Source organism: Brachyhypopomus gauderio, unplaced genomic scaffold (genome assembly GCF_052324685.1).
Source record: "Brachyhypopomus gauderio isolate BG-103 unplaced genomic scaffold, BGAUD_0.2 sc129, whole genome shotgun sequence".
Classification (NCBI taxonomy): Eukaryota; Metazoa; Chordata; class Actinopteri; order Gymnotiformes; family Hypopomidae; genus Brachyhypopomus; species Brachyhypopomus gauderio.
Genome location: NW_027506950.1, coordinates 176,347 through 184,978, shown reverse-complemented (window position 1 = coordinate 184,978; position 8,632 = coordinate 176,347).

Here is an 8,632-nt window from a genome sequence, read left to right as displayed (position 1 = left end):
AAGTCTTACCTGAAATGTCAACTTGCTGAGTGCTCTTCAGGTATGAAACCATAACTTGCGTGAAGTCTTTTTGTGTGATAACAGTAATTTCGTCAAAGACCATGTCCAGCCCTTCAACACTATTACAGCAAAATGCAAACCTTGTCAGCAAATTTTACAGTCATCCTGATGTTTACAAATTCAAAATAACAGCAATGGCCTAAAAGAGCTAGGATGTTGATTCCTTCCATAATAGTGGGACAAAACAAAACAAATAAAAAAAAACCCAATAAAGGTTAGACTGCTGCAACAATAAAGATTGACACTCACATCACATGGTAGGCAGCGCAGTCGGCAAATGATGTTATTTTTGTAAGCATCTCTACGGTCAGACTTGGGAGGACAGGGACAAGTATCGACTCAAACCACAAAGTCCATTCAGACACGGAGAAGTGTCGGAAATGAACAATGATGATTTCAAATGTCCGAGTCATCATGATGTCCCTGACCACTGGATTGATCTGTAGAGTCTAGCAGAGGAGGGAGGAAAATTGCTCAAACACCGACTCTTTAAAAGGCAAACGTTTCTCATTAAATTGTTACAAAAGCAATTCTCTGAAATGAACCACACACGAGCATGCTGGAGAAATGCATAGATTGACCCATACCTCTGAGCCCTGGATCAGAGATGCCAAGAACTCTTCAACGTTTTTGAAGGCGTCGCCTTCGTCCAGACGGTCGAACACCTTATTCATCATGTCTGTGTTGGTCAGTGCCCCGGAACTGAGAGTCAGTTCAGCTACCTCGGACGGAGTCAAGTGCCCCAGTGATTCAAACTGCAAAAGAATATCCAGAATGTTTTGTAAGCGTTTCTGCTGAACGCGTAATCCAAAAGAAATGAAATGACACTTCCATCTAGGTTTTTAATGTTCTTACACCAGAAAAGTTAAATTTGAATGCAAGCAGATCTTCCAGAGTCACGTAGACAAAGTAGCTTGCAAAGTTGACCTGTGTCCAGGCAGTGGTGTCATTTTGAGTTGCACAAGGAGCACCTACAACAAAGAGGAAAAGCCACAAAACCTTCCTTAAAAAAACACTCAAAACAAAACAAGTGTGGAAAGAGCAAAAGACCTGATCAAGGAAACCTTTGTAAAGCCTTAAAAAATGAATGGGGTCCATCAAGTCTTACCTGAAATGTCAACTTGCTGAGTGCTCTTCAGGTATGAAACCATAACTTGCGTGAAGTCTTTTTGTGTGATAACAGTAATTTCGTCAAAGGCCATGTCCAGCCCTTCAACACTATTACAGCAAAATGCAAACCTTGTCAGCAAATTTTACAGTCATCCTGATGTTTACAAATTCAAAATAACAGCAATGGCCTAAAAGAGCTAGGATGTTGATTCCTTCCATAATAGTGGGACAAAACAAAACAAATTAAAAAAAAACCAATAAAGGTTAGACTGCTGCAACAATAAAGATTGACACTCACATCACATGGTAGGCAGCGCAGTCGGCAAATGATGTTATTTTTGTAAGCATCTCTACGGTCAGACTTGGGAGGACAGGGACAAGTATCGACTCAAACCACAAAGTCCATTCAGACACGGAGAAGTGTCGGAAATGAACAATGATGATTTCAAATGTCCGAGTCATCATGATGTCCCTGACCACTGGATTGATCTGTAGAGTCTAGCAGAGGAGGGAGGAAAATTGCTCAAACACCGACTCTTTAAAAGGCAAACGTTTCTCATTAAATTGTTACAAAAGCAATTCTCTGAAATGAACCACACACGAGCATGCTGGAGAAACGCATAGATTGACCCATACCTCTGAGCCCTGGATCAGAGATGCCAAGAACTCTTCAACGTTTTTGAAGGCGTCGCCTTCGTCCAGACGGTCGAACACCTTATTCATCATGTCTGTGTTGGTCAGTGCCCCGGAACTGAGAGTCAGTTCAGCTACCTCGGACGGAGTCAAGTGCCCCAGTGATTCAAACTGCAAAAGAATATCCAGAATGTTTTGTAAGCGTTTCTGCTGAACGCGTAATCCAAAAGAAATGAAATGACACTTCCATCTAGGCTTTTAATGTTCTTACGCCAGAAAAGTTAAATTTGAATGCAAGCAGATCTTCCAGAGTCACGTAGACAAAGTAGCTTGCAAAGTTGACCTGTGTCCAGGGAGTGGTGTCATTTTGAGTTGCACAAGGAGCACCTACAACAAAGAGGAAAAGCCACAAAACCTTCCTTAAAAAAACACTCAAAACAAAACAAGTGTGGAAAGAGCAAAAGACCTGATCAAGGAAACCTTTGTAAAGCCTTAAAAAATGAATGGGGTCCATCAGGTCTTACCTGAAATGTCAACTTGCTGAGTGCTCTTCAGGTATGAAACCATAACTTGCGTGAAGTCTTTTTGTGTGATAACAGTAATTTCGTCAAAGACCATGTCCAGCCCTTCAACACTATTACAGCAAAATGCAAACCTTGTCAGCAAATTTTACAGTCATCCTGATGTTTACAAATTCAAAATAACAGCAATGGCCTAAAAGAGCTAGGATGTTGATTCCTTCCATAATAGTGGGACAAAACAAAACAAATAAAAAAAAACCCAATAAAGGTTAGACTGCTGCAACAATAAAGATTGACACTCACATCACATGGTAGGCAGCGCAGTCGGCAAATGATGTTATTTTTGTAAGCATCTCTACGGTCAGACTTGGGAGGACAGGGACAAGTATCGACTCAAACCACAAAGTCCATTCAGACACGGAGAAGTGTCGGAAATGAACAATGATGATTTCAAATGTCCGAGTCATCATGATGTCCCTGACCACTGGATTGATCTGTAGAGTCTAGCAGAGGAGGGAGGAAAATTGCTCAAACACCGACTCTTTAAAAGGCAAACGTTTCTCATTAAATTGTTACAAAAGCAATTCTCTGAAATGAACCACACACGAGCATGCTGGAGAAATGCATAGATTGACCCATACCTCTGAGCCCTGGATCAGAGATGCCAAGAACTCTTCAACGTTTTTGAAGGCGTCGCCTTCGTCCAGACGGTCGAACACCTTATTCATCATGTCTGTGTTGGTCAGTGCCCCGGAACTGAGAGTCAGTTCAGCTACCTCGGACGGAGTCAAGTGCCCCAGTGATTCAAACTGCAAAAGAATATCCAGAATGTTTTGTAAGCGTTTCTGCTGAACGCGTAATCCAAAAGAAATGAAATGACACTTCCATCTAGGCTTTTAATGTTCTTACGCCAGAAAAGTTAAATTTGAATGCAAGCAGATCTTCCAGAGTCACGTAGACAAAGTAGCTTGCAAAGTTGACCTGTGTCCAGGCAGTGGTGTCATTTTGAGTTGCACAAGGAGCACCTACAACAAAGAGGAAAAGCCACAAAACCTTCCTTAAAAAAACACTCAAAACAAAACAAGTGTGGAAAGAGCAAAAGACCTGATCAAGGAAACCTTTGTAAAGCCTTAAAAAATGAATGGGGTCCATCAAGTCTTACCTGAAATGTCAACTTGCTGAGTGCTCTTCAGGTATGAAACCATAACTTGCGTGAAGTCTTTTTGTGTTATAACAGTAATTTCGTCAAAGGCCATGTCCAGCCCTTCAACACTATTACAGCAAAATGCAAACCTTGTCAGCAAATTTTACAGTCATCCTGATGTTTACAAATTCAAAATAACAGCAATGGCCTAAAAGAGCTAGGATGTTGATTCCTTCCATAATAGTGGGACAAAACAAAACAAATTAAAAAAAAAAACCAATAAAGGTTAGACTGCTGCAACAATAAAGATTGACACTCACATCACATGGTAGGCAGCGCAGTCGGCAAATGATGTTATTTTTGTAAGCATCTCTACGGTCAGACTTGGGAGGACAGGGACAAGTATCGACTCAAACCACAAAGTCCATTCAGACACGGAGAAGTGTCGGAAATGAACAATGATGATTTCAAATGTCCGAGTCATCATGATGTCCCTGACCACTGGATTGATCTGTAGAGTCTAGCAGAGGAGGGAGGAAAATTGCTCAAACACCGACTCTTTAAAAGGCAAACGTTTCTCATTAAATTGTTACAAAAGCAATTCTCTGAAATGAACCACACACGAGCATGCTGGAGAAACGCATAGATTGACCCATACCTCTGAGCCCTGGATCAGAGATGCCAAGAACTCTTCAACGTTTTTGAAGGCGTCGCCTTCGTCCAGACGGTCGAACACCTTATTCATCATGTCTGTGTTGGTCAGTGCCCCGGAACTGAGAGTCAGTTCAGCTACCTCGGACGGAGTCAAGTGCCCCAGTGATTCAAACTGCAAAAGAATATCCAGAATGTTTTGTAAGCGTTTCTGCTGAACGCGTAATCCAAAAGAAATGAAATGACACTTCCATCTAGGCTTTTAATGTTCTTACGCCAGAAAAGTTAAATTTGAATGCAAGCAGATCTTCCAGAGTCACGTAGACAAAGTAGCTTGCAAAGTTGACCTGTGTCCAGGCAGTGGTGTCATTTTGAGTTGCACAAGGAGCACCTACAACAAAGAGGAAAAGCCACAAAACCTTCCTTAAAAAAACACTCAAAACAAAACAAGTGTGGAAAGAGCAAAAGACCTGATCAAGGAAACCTTTGTAAAGCCTTAAAAAATGAATGGGGTCCATCAAGTCTTACCTGAAATGTCAACTTGCTGAGTGCTCTTCAGGTATGAAACCATAACTTGCGTGAAGTCTTTTTGTGTTATAACAGTAATTTCGTCAAAGGCCATGTCCAGCCCTTCAACACTATTACAGCAAAATGCAAACCTTGTCAGCAAATTTTACAGTCATCCTGATGTTTACAAATTCAAAATAACAGCAATGGCCTAAAAGAGCTAGGATGTTGATTCCTTCCATAATAGTGGGACAAAACAAAACAAATTAAAAAAAAAAACCAATAAAGGTTAGACTGCTGCAACAATAAAGATTGACACTCACATCACATGGTAGGCAGCGCAGTCGGCAAATGATGTTATTTTTGTAAGCATCTCTACGGTCAGACTTGGGAGGACAGGGACAAGTATCGACTCAAACCACAAAGTCCATTCAGACACGGAGAAGTGTCGGAAATGAACAATGATGATTTCAAATGTCCGAGTCATCATGATGTCCCTGACCACTGGATTGATCTGTAGAGTCTAGCAGAGGAGGGAGGAAAATTGCTCAAACACCGACTCTTTAAAAGGCAAACGTTTCTCATTAAATTGTTACAAAAGCAATTCTCTGAAATGAACCACACACGAGCATGCTGGAGAAACGCATAGATTGACCCATACCTCTGAGCCCTGGATCAGAGATGCCAAGAACTCTTCAACGTTTTTGAAGGCGTCGCCTTCGTCCAGACGGTCGAACACCTTATTCATCATGTCTGTGTTGGTCAGTGCCCCGGAACTGAGAGTCAGTTCAGCTACCTCGGACGGAGTCAAGTGCCCCAGTGATTCAAACTGCAAAAGAATATCCAGAATGTTTTGTAAGCGTTTCTGCTGAACGCGTAATCCAAAAGAAATGAAATGACACTTCCATCTAGGCTTTTAATGTTCTTACGCCAGAAAAGTTAAATTTGAATGCAAGCAGATCTTCCAGAGTCACGTAGACAAAGTAGCTTGCAAAGTTGACCTGTGTCCAGGCAGTGGTGTCATTTTGAGTTGCACAAGGAGCACCTACAACAAAGAGGAAAAGCCACAAAACCTTCCTTAAAAAAACACTCAAAACAAAACAAGTGTGGAAAGAGCAAAAGACCTGATCAAGGAAACCTTTGTAAAGCCTTAAAAAATGAATGGGGTCCATCAAGTCTTACCTGAAATGTCAACTTGCTGAGTGCTCTTCAGGTATGAAACCATAACTTGCGTGAAGTCTTTTTGTGTTATAACAGTAATTTCGTCAAAGGCCATGTCCAGCCCTTCAACACTATTACAGCAAAATGCAAACCTTGTCAGCAAATTTTACAGTCATCCTGATGTTTACAAATTCAAAATAACAGCAATGGCCTAAAAGAGCTAGGATGTTGATTCCTTCCATAATAGTGGGACAAAACAAAACAAATAAAAAAAAAACCAATAAAGGTTAGACTGCTGCAACAATAAAGATTGACACTCACATCACATGGTAGGCAGCGCAGTCGGCAAATGATGTTATTTTTGTAAGCATCTCTACGGTCAGACTTGGGAGGACAGGGACAAGTATCGACTCAAACCACAAAGTCCATTCAGACACGGAGAAGTGTCGGAAATGAACAATGATGATTTCAAATGTCCGAGTCATCATGATGTCCCTGACCACTGGATTGATCTGTAGAGTCTAGCAGAGGAGGGAGGAAAATTGCTCAAACACCGACTCTTTAAAAGGCAAACGTTTCTCATTAAATTGTTACAAAAGCAATTCTCTGAAATGAACCACACACGAGCATGCTGGAGAAACGCATAGATTGACCCATACCTCTGAGCCCTGGATCAGAGATGCCAAGAACTCTTCAACGTTTTTGAAGGCGTCGCCTTCGTCCAGACGGTCGAACACCTTATTCATCATGTCTGTGTTGGTCAGTGCCCCGGAACTGAGAGTCAGTTCAGCTACCTCGGACGGAGTCAAGTGCCCCAGTGATTCAAACTGCAAAAGAATATCCAGAATGTTTTGTAAGCGTTTCTGCTGAACGCGTAATCCAAAAGAAATGAAATGACACTTCCATCTAGGCTTTTAATGTTCTTACGCCAGAAAAGTTAAATTTGAATGCAAGCAGATCTTCCAGAGTCACGTAGACAAAGTAGCTTGCAAAGTTGACCTGTGTCCAGGCAGTGGTGTCATTTTGAGTTGCACAAGGAGCACCTACAACAAAGAGGAAAAGCCACAAAACCTTCCTTAAAAAAACACTCAAAACAAAACAAGTGTGGAAAGAGCAAAAGACCTGATCAAGGAAACCTTTGTAAAGCCTTAAAAAATGAATGGGGTCCATCAAGTCTTACCTGAAATGTCAACTTGCTGAGTGCTCTTCAGGTATGAAACCATAACTTGCGTGAAGTCTTTTTGTGTGATAACAGTAATTTCGTCAAAGACCATGTCCAGCCCTTCAACACTATTACAGCAAAATGCAAACCTTGTCAGCAAATTTTACAGTCATCCTGATGTTTACAAATTCAAAATACCAGCAATGGCCTAAAAGAGCTAGGATGTTGATTCCTTCCATAATAGTGGGACAAAACAAAACAAATAAAAAAAAACCCAATAAAGGTTAGACTGCTGCAACAATAAAGATTGACACTCACATCACATGGTAGGCAGCGCAGTCGGCAAATGATGTTATTTTTGTAAGCATCTCTACGGTCAGACTTGGGAGGACAGGGACAAGTATCGACTCAAACCACAAAGTCCATTCAGACACGGAGAAGTGTCGGAAATGAACAATGATGATTTCAAATGTCCGAGTCATCATGATGTCCCTGACCACTGGATTGATCTGTAGAGTCTAGCAGAGGAGGGAGGAAAATTGCTCAAACACCGACTCTTTAAAAGGCAAACGTTTCTCATTAAATTGTTACAAAAGCAATTCTCTGAAATGAACCACACACGAGCATGCTGGAGAAATGCATAGATTGACCCATACCTCTGAGCCCTGGATCAGAGATGCCAAGAACTCTTCAACGTTTTTGAAGGCGTCGCCTTCGTCCAGACGGTCGAACACCTTATTCATCATGTCTGTGTTGGTCAGTGCCCCGGAACTGAGAGTCAGTTCAGCTACCTCGGACGGAGTCAAGTGCCCCAGTGATTCAAACTGCAAAAGAATATCCAGAATGTTTTGTAAGCGTTTCTGCTGAACGCGTAATCCAAAAGAAATGAAATGACACTTCCATCTAGGTTTTTAATGTTCTTACGCCAGAAAAGTTAAATTTGAATGCAAGCAGATCTTCCAGAGTCACGTAGACAAAGTAGCTTGCAAAGTTGACCTGTGTCCAGGCAGTGGTGTCATTTTGAGTTGCACAAGGAGCACCTACAACAAAGAGGAAAAGCCACAAAACCTTCCTTAAAAAAACACTCAAAACAAAACAAGTGTGGAAAGAGCAAAAGACCTGATCAAGGAAACCTTTGTAAAGCCTTAAAAAATGAATGGGGTCCATCAAGTCTTACCTGAAATGTCAACTTGCTGAGTGCTCTTCAGGTATGAAACCATAACTTGCGTGAAGTCTTTTTGTGTGATAACAGTAATTTCGTCAAAGACCATGTCCAGCCCTTCAACACTATTACAGCAAAATGCAAACCTTGTCAGCAAATTTTACAGTCATCCTGATGTTTACAAATTCAAAATAACAGCAATGGCCTAAAAGAGCTAGGATGTTGATTCCTTCCATAATAGTGGGACAAAACAAAACAAATAAAAAAAAACCAATAAAGGTTAGACTGCTGCAACAATAAAGATTGACACTCACATCACATGGTAGGCAGCGCAGTCGGCAAATGATGTTATTTTTGTAAGCATCTCTACGGTCAGACTTGGGAGGACAGGGACAAGTATCGACTCAAACCACAAAGTCCATTCAGACACGGAGAAGTGTCGGAAATGAACAATGATGATTTCAAATGTCCGAGTCATCATGATGTCCCTGACCACTGGATTGATCTGTAGAGTCTAGCAG